The following is an 8,539-nucleotide window of genomic DNA, read 5'->3' as shown; positions in this document are numbered from 1 at the left end:
AAGGGGTGCTGTTTAAATATAAAGATAAAAGAGAAAAGATTGATTCGGTTTTTAAAGCAGAAAAATGGTTGAAGCAATTCTTCGGAATGAAAGAAGACGGGCAACCAGAAGAGGGCGCAGCAGCGAGTCTAGAAGAAGAGGACGAAGATCCAACAGGAGCAGAAGGAGCCGTGGCCAGAGAAACATATGATCTACGACTAAGAGTTCACAAGTAGCTCTCAAAGTCTCAAAGATTATGACTGAAGAAGATATGAGACTTTGTACACACTGAGAAGCTAGCAGATTATTACTAAAATTGGACTCACTAACTCCTAAATTCATTGTTTTAAACGAAAAGTTATGTGTTTTTATGACTAACTGAATACTAACTGTATTTGACCTTCCTTTCTTGGGTTTTTAGTTATAGTGTGGGTTTTCAGTTACTGTCCTGTTTCCTGGGGTTTTTTATTTTTTTTCCCCTTCCCATTTTTTCTTTCTTCCCTCTTTCTTAAGTAGTTGTGTAGTTGTAACAAAAAACCAATAAAACTACCCTGGTTTCAGGGGATTTAAAAAAAAAAAAAGAACATTAACAAGTTAGTGAGACAAGAGCTTCCCTTACAGAACCCATGCTGAGTCTGCCTCAATAGGTTTTGTTCATCTATGTGCCTACTAATTCTTTCCTTAATGGTTTCCACCAATTTACCCGGTATCGACGTCAGACTGACTGGCCTGTAATTTCCCGGATCTCCTCTGGAACCCTTTTTAAAGATAGGAGTGACATTTGCTTCCTTCCAGTCCTCAGGAATGGAGGCTGTTTTTAAGGAAAGATTACATATTTTTGTCAGGAGATCCATAAGTTCACATTTGAGTTCTTTCAGAACTCTCGGATGTATGCCATCTGGGTCTGGTGATTTATTAGTTTTTGAGTTGTCTATCAGTTTTAGGACCTCCTCTCTCGTCACCTCAATCTGACTCAGAATTCTGTGGTAGACCTGCCCAGGATCCTTCTGAATTAAAACAGCTTCCAGATTACTTATGTTGGTGCTTCTTGCAGAAGTCTTCATGTTGCTTGCCTGGCTGACCTTTTGACCAACTGATGGTAATATTCCTGTGTGTCCTCTGTCCAGGCCTCATTACCGAATGTACTCCTAGTTTTATCTTAAATGGTAGGCACTGAAGTGCTAGTACAGAAAATATGGGTCAAATCGTACTAGTTGAATGGAGACTATGACAAAGATCTACATCTATCCTGTGCTTTCCAGTTGAGCTGTTTTGATATCAAGAGGGCTGTTAGGTATTTTTTACCACAGTCTATTATTTAACAGGTATTGTTTGTAGCTGATCTGTGAAAACAGAGTTGCACTTACCTGTAACTGTTGTTCATGGCTCTTCTGTGCAGACAAACATTGGGACTGTGCTTGCGCAGGCCAGCCACGGACATTTTGTTTTCTAGCTAAAACTCTGAAACTGGGGGTGCTCCATCCCTCTCAGAGCCAGTGAATGCACACGATTTCCTGTCAATGATACATATGCTCCAAAACAGTGAGCACCCTCCTTCCCTCAGTTCCCACTACACCACCATGAGCCCACTCATCGATGTTTAATAAATTATTAATTTTACCTTTTTTTTGCACAACTGACCATATGACAGCACATAGTGGGGTAGGAAGGAGGGAATGTGTGTCTGCAGAAAAGACGTCCATGAACAACAGTTACAGGTAAGTGCAGCTCTGTTTTCATCTTCTGTCTTCTCATGAAGCCCCGCATTGGGACTATTAGCAAGCTACTCACCAAAGGTGGCAAGGTGACTCTCACTGAAATAAGGTCTGTAGATCCTAGACCCCCTCCAGTCCAGCTTCCGCCCGGGTCATGGGGCGGAGACAGTGCTGGTCGCCCTTACTGACGACCTCCGGAGTCATCTGGATCGAGTCAGTGTGGCAGTACTGCTGTTGTTAGATCTGTCAGCTGCGTTCGACACGGTCGACCACCAGCTGCTGACCCACCACTTCGCCGACATGGGGATACAGGGGCTTGCCCTTCAATGGCTTGCCTCTTTTCTCCAGGGTCGAGGACAAAGGGTGGCGCTAGGAGAACAGCAGTCCCGAAGATACCTGCTTGAATGCGGCGTACCACAGGGGGCTGTGCTTTCCCCGATGTTGTTTAACATCTATATGTGCCCCCTTGCCCAGATTGCTCGGAGGTTTGGGCTAGGGTGTCATCAATATGCAGATGACACCCAGCTCTATCTGATGTTGGGTGGGCGGTTGGACTCCAGCCCAGAAGATATGAACCAGGCACTGCAAGCCGTGGCTGGTTGGCTTAGACTGAGCTGGCTGAAACTAAACCCAGCGAAGATGGAGGTCCTGTGCCTGAGTCGGAATGGTTTGGGGACGGGGATCCCTCTCCCGACCTTCGATGGGGCACCTTTGGTGCCAGTGCCAGAGGTTAGGAGTTTGGGAGTGCTCTTGGATTCCTCCCTATCTATGGAGGCCCAGGTGGCAGCCACTGCCGGCTCGGCCTTTTACCATCTTCGGCTGATCTGGCAGTTGGTCCCCTTCCTCGACCGCGATGACCTGTCTACAGTGATTCATGTGACGGTCACCTCAAGATTAGACTACTGTAACGTTCTCTACATGGGGCTGCCTTTGTCACAGATTCGGAAGCTGCAGTTAGTGCAGAATGCTGCAGCCAGGCTGTTGATGGGTCTCCCTAGATGGGAGCACATCCAGTCTGTGCTGAAAGCACTGCAAGGCTGCCAATAGCTTTCCGAGTCCACTTCAAGGTGCTGGTATTTACCTTTAAAGCCCTATAGGGCCAGGGTCCGATGTACCTGAGGGAATGCATTTCCCCATACTCCCGAGAGCTCTACGGTCCGGGCCCCAACATCAGTTAGTGATCCCAGACCCTAAGGAGGCCAGGCTTGTGGCAACCAGGGCCAAGGCCTTCTCAGTGGCAGCTCCTACCTGGTGGAATGAGTTCCCGGAGATCAGGGCCCTCCGGGACCTCTCACAGTTCCGCAGGGCCTGCAAGATCGAGCTCTTCCACCAGGCCAATTAGGAGCCGCCACTACCACCACCACCAACTATCTTGTGGCAACAACGGGGTAATGGGATGGCCCATTATAAAGATCTAGCCACAGTATTGCGATGGGTCGGTACCACTGAAGCGGGCTCTTGGGTAAAATCTATAGGCCACCATCTTGATGCGATCACTGAGCACTTTATTATTGTTAATTATGGTTGTTTTTATTCTGTTTTTAATGTTTTATATTGGCACATGGTTGCCCTTGTTTGTGAGCCACCCTGAGCCCATTCGCAGGGGCAGGATAGAAATGCAATAATAAAATAATTTTTTTTTAAAAAGGCCAAGAACCACTGCAGCACTATACGGGGTGTCAGAGGAAACATATTAGAGAGTCCTCTCAAAAAATGCTGCGCCAACTTATGCGCAAAAACAGTGGACCCTTGTACATCCTCATGAAAAGCAGCAATGGCTGCTAAATGTGTCTTAACCAAGGATACAGCCAGTGTTCCCTCTAAACTGAGTTACTGTGAGCTAGCTCACAGTTTTTTAGCCTCCGGCTCACACATTTCTGTCTTTGCTCAGGAAGGATTGCTCCAGAGCAAACTAATTTATGCAGTAGCCAAGTCGCTCACTCACAACTTTAATGACAGTAGCTCACAAAGTAAAATTTTTGCTCACAAGACTCCACAGCTTAGAGGGAGCACTGGATACAGCTAAACCTGACTCTACCAAAGATAATTTTAAGACCAAGGCCAATGGGCAGGTAAAAAGACATTCATTCCTGGCAGTAGCCCAGAATTCAAAACGGCTCCACTTCCTATCATATGAGTATCTGGTCAAGGGTTTATGGGCTTGCAGGAGAATGTCTAGAACTCCTTGAGACAAGGATCACTCTAGGGCCGGATCCTCCAAGCTGTTAGGTACAGCCTTGCTACATTGTGATGCATAAGCCTGTGAATTAGTAGGACTGGAATAGTGGAAAAGAGTATGTAGTTTCCTTTTGTTATGTGAAGTAGCTCTGTGAACCATATCTGGCAAGGCCAGAAGGGTACCAGTATACCATCTGTCTGGTCTGCTATCATCTTCCCTATAACCCTGTTTAGGATAGGGAAGGGAGGGAAAGCATAGAAAAGCGTGCCTGACCAAGGAAGTTGGAACGCATCCCCCAAAGACATTGGATCACAGCCTACCAGGGAGCAGAACTCCGCTGCCTTCTTGGAACCTGCTGCGGCAAACAAATCTACCTGGTGAAAGCCCCACTTGTCAAAGACTGTCTTGATGTCTTGAATGGACCACTCGTAATTGGTCTGGTAGACCCTGCTCAAAGTGTCTGCCTCAGTGTTGAAAGACCCTGCTTTATGGAAGGCCTTGGGAATAGTCCCAATGCATTTGACTACTTCCCATCCTGCATGGGCCTCCAAGTAGAGCTTCTGGGAACAAGTACCCCCTACCTGTTGAAATAGGAGCTGCGGTGGCTCAAGTGGTTAAGACGCTGAACTGCAGGCTGTGGAAGGTCGGTAGTTCAGCAGTTCGAGACCCGAGTGCCGCATGACGGAGTGAGCTCCCGTCTCTAGTTCCAGCTCCTGCCAACCTAGCAGTTCGAAAGCAAGGAATTGCAAGTAGATAAATAGGTACCACTTCAGTGGGAAGGTAACAGCGTTCCGTGCACCTTGTTGTTTAGTCATGCCAGTCACATGACCACGGAAATGTATTCGGACAGCGCTGGCTCTTCGGATTTGAAATGGAGATGAGCACTGCAACCCTAGAGTCGGATTCGACTGGCTTTCGAGCAAGGGAACCTTTACCTTTACCTGTTGAAATAGTACATTGTTGTGGTGTTGTCATTCTGGATCAGCACCCTTTTGCCCCTGAGAACATTGGAGACGAAGGTAAGGGCAAATAATACAGTCTGAAGTTCCAGAACATTAATATAGGGGACCTCCTGTATCAAAGGCCACCAGCCCTGTATTGAGAGGCCCTGGCAATGGACACCTAGCCTAATAAGGATACATTCATAGTCAGGGACCCAAAAACCAAAGGGAAAACTTGAAAATAAATTAAAACCAACCAGCCACCAATGCAGAAATCTGATTACTGATCTTAGTATTGAAAAACAGCGCTCTGAAGAGTACCTCTCAAGGTCATGCCTCCTTACAAACCGGGCTTGTAGGATTCGCATATGCAACCTGGCTAGTGGGATTACGGTGGTCACAGAGGCCATCAGTCCCAGTAGCCTTTGAATGGACTTTGCTAATTGCCAGTGTTTCCTAATGCATGCTGAGACAATAGCTTTGATGCTCTTGGGTCTGTCAACTGGTAAAAAAAGCCTTACCTATGGTGGAATCAAGAGAAGCACCAATGAACTGTGCTCAGTGAGTGGGTTCAAGTAAGGATTTCTCCCAGTTAACTATCAAACCAAGGTTGCTACAAGTAGATACAATAAGGTGAACGTGATCATTTAGGAAATTGCGACTATGGCCCACGATCAACATGTCATCTAAATAAAGAAATATTGAGCAAGTAAAGAAATATTGTGTACATAAGTATGCCACTACAATAGCTATGGGTGCTGTAGCCAACCTGAATGAAAGGGAGGTATCCTGAAACGTAAGAACCTTGAAGGAATCCCCAGGACTGGAGCCCATCAGGGACCTGCTCAATTGCACCCTTGTTGAGCAGCTCCTGTGGCTTAACCTTAAGTTCTGGCTAGGGATTCTCAATGGCATTAGATGCTAGGTGGCAAGGGGGTTGGGAAATAAACTCTAACCTATAACTGTTTTTAACTATTAATAACATCCAACCCACGAATGTAATATGGTACCACGGAACTATAGACTGGACTAACCTATCTCTAAAACTGGAGGTAATAGCAATAACTGGGATGGTTAGTCAGAGCTCTGATGCTTGTTGGCTCTGGTCCCCCTGTGCATTCTGCTGAGGGACTGTCAGTCGTGGTTTGCCCTTTCATTTTGGAAAAGGTGAAGGCTGGAACTGGAACTGAGGATATGAATATGTTGGTTGTTGATGCCGCCTCTAGCTCTAGTAAAAAGAAGATGCTGCCTCTGCACAATTCGCTGCCTCTGGGTTGAAGCCGAGGTGAAAACGTTCAGTGATCGGCCCATCTGCCTGTTTTTCTTCATGGTAGTCAGGAATTCATCAGTGGATTGAGAGAAGTGTGTATGCTCCCTCTAAACTGTGGAGTCTTGTGAGCAAAAATTCTACTTTGTGAGCTACTAGCATTAAAGTTGTGAGTGAGCGATTTGGCTACTGTATAAATTAGTTTGCTCTGGAGCCATCGTTCTTGAGCTAAGATAAAAATGTGCGAGTCGGAGGCTAAAAAACCATGAGCTAGCTCACACTAACACAGCTTAGAGGACGCACTGCCATAGACCCCTCAAAAGGGAGCTCCTCCACTTTACTGCAAGTCACTATAGGGAGAGCAGTATTGTGCCGCCATAAGTGCCCTCTGAGCACTATAGCAGAGGTCACTGATCTAGCAGACATGTCAGTAGAGTGCTTTCCTGCATTAATTTCTTGCTTTGACAATTTAATTTCCTCAGATTGGATTAGCTTTGCTAGTGATTTGGACTCTTCAGGTAGCTTGTTGAGATACTGGGATGGATTCTCACAGAAAGAGCCCCCCCCCCCCATAATAGCTTGGTAATTTGCAATAAGAAAGTTGAGAGCTGATGAGGAAAACTTTCTTTATAGTGTCTAATCGACATTCCCCTCTATCTGCTGGAGATGAGTGTTGGCCAGGCCTCTGGTGTGCCTGCATATCTTCTGTAATTAGGGAGGATGGAGGAGGATGTGTAGAGAGGAATTCACAGGAGTCCTGTTTCACCCTGTAAAGCAAAGTGCTTGATGCTGAGCTCGGAACCATCTTGGGTGGAACTCAGTAGGACAATGCCTTTTCCCATAAGGCAGCCTTCAGTCTTGAGGCCCTGTCCAATCATGCCTTTGGGGTGAAGCGTTGACATATCGGATATGCTCCCACATTATGAGCCTCTCCTAGGCACAGGAGACAGAGCTCATGCTCGTCACTGTGCATCATCTTTGTACCTCACTTAGAGCATTTTTTGAATATGCCTTGGACACCATTAGAGGGACCACAAAAATGATGATTGGTGGGGAAAAAGCACCCTGATAACAATGGGTGACCATTCTTTGGAGGTACCAAGTAAAAAAACGCTACCTGGTGACAACAAAAAAGTCTAATCTTCACCAGAACAAAAAAAACAACAGTGTTGCTAAAAATCATCCTATCCATGTGGTGGTGAAAAAGGAACTGAGGGAAGGGGGCGCTCGCCATCAGAGCACGTGACACATTGGGAGGAAATACCACACATGCACCAGCTCTAAGAGGGGCAGAGCGCCATTTTTTTTAAAGTTTTAGTTAGAAAACAAAATGTCCGTGGCTGGCCTGCGCAAGCGCAGTCCCAATGTGGGGCTGCATGAGAAGATGGAAGATGAACAAGAATGCTAACAGCACAGGATTTAAATATTTTGAATACATCAAAAATAAAACCAGTCTAATCTGCTGACTAGATGTCACTATTGCAGAATCAGAACCATAGATGTCTCCAACACTTGCGTTTTACCACTTGGATCCATTTCAGATGCTATTGCCTGAAGATATGCTAACCTGCTTGGAAGGGTTCAAGTGAGCATTTTCAGGATGAGTCAAATGCATCATGACTGATCAGATTTAGCTAAGCACTTTCATCTATATATCTAATTCCGAAGTCACCCACTGCGTGCGGATACTTATTTCCGCACATCGGGGCACCTGGGGGGGAGGGAGATGTTTGTGCACACTTGGGGCAGTCCCCAGGTGTGCACAAAAACCTGAAACCTTTCAAAAAATATCGGGGGGATACTTAAATCCCCCCGAAAGTGACAGAGTGTCCCCTGCGCATGCGCACGGAACGCTCTACGAACTACCTCGCCGCCGGGGGGGAAGAGAGAGAAGCCCGCTTAACCCTTTCGCAACCCTGGCCTCCTTTGCTGCAGCCCTCTGGAGCCTGATCTCAAAGGCGGCTGGCTCTTCGCATCTGCATCCCCTGGGCTGCGTTATCCCGGATTCAGGAGCGCCGTCAGAATGCGGCCAGGCAAGGAGTTCTTAAGTTCTAGCTAGCTTTTGAAAACAGAAAAGACAACGGTCTGGAAGAATTGGCTGGGAGGGAGGGCACAGCTGGCGCTCAGATGTGGCTTTAGGAAGGGGAGGCCCCCCGAAAAACACCTCCCTTCCCCTTCATTCCGAAGCTTCCCTCGCGCCTCTCCCTTATGGCGTTCCAGAGGTGCAGGCGCGTTGCAGGAGGGAGCCAGAAAATTGGCTCTGCCTCCCTTGGCGGCGGCGGGGGGTGCCGGGGGAGATGGGGGCGTGCTGGCTTCCAAGCCGGTCCAGCAAGGGGAGGCGGCGGCGGCTGATGAATATTCAGGGATGCCTGCGCTGCCTGAGGAGGAGCCCATGCCCTCTTTCGCCACGCTCCTGCCGACCTGGCCGTGCCTAGAGCTCCTTCACCTCTGGAGGGAG

The sequence above is a fragment of the Gekko japonicus genome, unplaced genomic scaffold, assembly GCF_001447785.1.
Source record: "Gekko japonicus isolate JY-2015 unplaced genomic scaffold, Gekko_japonicus_V1.1 scaffold14, whole genome shotgun sequence".
NCBI lineage: Eukaryota > Metazoa > Chordata > Lepidosauria > Squamata > Gekkonidae > Gekko > Gekko japonicus.
The sequence above is the reverse complement of the archived record's forward strand: the minus strand, read 5'-3'. Positions refer to the sequence as shown.